The sequence below is a fragment of the Silene latifolia genome, chromosome Y (genome assembly GCF_048544455.1).
Source record: "Silene latifolia isolate original U9 population chromosome Y, ASM4854445v1, whole genome shotgun sequence".
Classification (NCBI taxonomy): Eukaryota; Viridiplantae; Streptophyta; class Magnoliopsida; order Caryophyllales; family Caryophyllaceae; genus Silene; species Silene latifolia.
This window is the reverse complement of record NC_133538.1, coordinates 92,446,117-92,447,319: the sequence shown is the minus strand read 5'-3', so window position 1 is coordinate 92,447,319 and position 1,203 is coordinate 92,446,117. Positions and strand designations below refer to the sequence as shown.

At 45.4% G+C, this 1,203-nt stretch overlaps 1 non-coding gene across 1 annotated transcript; it reads right to left on the bottom strand.

Moving 5' to 3' along the window:
• Positions 1–677: 677 nt before the first annotated feature.
• Positions 678–784, bottom strand: LOC141636783 (small nucleolar RNA R71). Its single transcript, XR_012541369.1, has one exon. It is a non-coding gene; the product is annotated as a small nucleolar RNA R71 (small nucleolar RNA).
• Positions 785–1,203: the final 419 nt, after the last annotated feature.

The window sequence follows — 1,203 nt, the reverse complement described above, 5'->3', positions numbered from 1 at the left end:
TTTTATTTTTAGTCTTTCTCTTAGTTTAAGGAACATCCATTCCTTAAACTATTTTCATATCCTACTTGTAGTTTCTTCTTATGCGCAGGTCAGAGGGTGGTGAATTACTACCGTACAATCCTGAGATTGAGAAGACTTTGTGTGAGTTGAGGCGATCATCTAGGGTATTGCCGACAGAGGAAGAGCTGAGTACTCTGTCTAGTTACTACGAGAACGAGCTATTTGAGGAGGATCCACATTCATCTCCTGTTTCCACTTCTTCAGCTGAGACCGTCACATCTCCAGATTTTCACGTCATGGCTGAAGAAGCGAGTATAGCCAGTCACTCTGAGCCGACAGCTGCGAATCTTTACAAAGGATTCACATTACCACGGGAGGACCGAAAATTCGAGCCGAAGCCTTCGTACATTAACTTGGTTGAGAGAAACAAATTCGGGGGAGCTGCAAATGAAGATGCAGCTAAACACATGGAAACATTCATTGACTATTGCTATTCCATACCCCCACCGACTGGTGTGACTCCGGATCAGGTAAAGGAGACCATGTTCATATTCTCTCTTCGTGATGCTGAAAGGGAGTGGTACCGAGTCCTGGATCGAGTTGCCAACGGGGTTACTGACTGGAATTCCTTGGCCCTGGCATTTTACAAGAAATATTTCTCTGCCTCGAAGATAAATGCCATTAGAGCTCAGACCACGAGCTTTAAACAAGGTCCTGATGAGAATTTTCATGAGGCATGGGTCCGTTTCAAGAAGTTGGTGCGAACTATTCCGCATCATGGGTTTGAGAAGTGGAGCCTATGCAATCAGTTCTATAATGGGCTCTATGACGATCAAAGAGCTATCCTGGATGCTGCAGCTAATGGTAGGTTCCAGGAGAATGTTGGAGAGACTAAGGAGTGGAAAATAATCGATGATTTGGCCACCCATAAAGCTGAGTATGGGAATTCCAGGGGAAATCAAAGGAAGAGTGCTGAATCTCCTTCTGTAGCTGCACAAGAGGCTCTCACGGCGAGGTTTGACAAGTACGAGTGGGGAGGAGCTTCAAGAGGAGGGATCTACCATGTGAAAGCTGTTTCAGACGGTCCTTTCGTCTGCAAAAGATGTGGAGCTGAGGGACATGTTTCAAACAATTGTCCCAATCCCTTTGGGTCTTGTACTGCCTTTCAACATTATAGGCAGACAAACACGTATTATGAGCCGA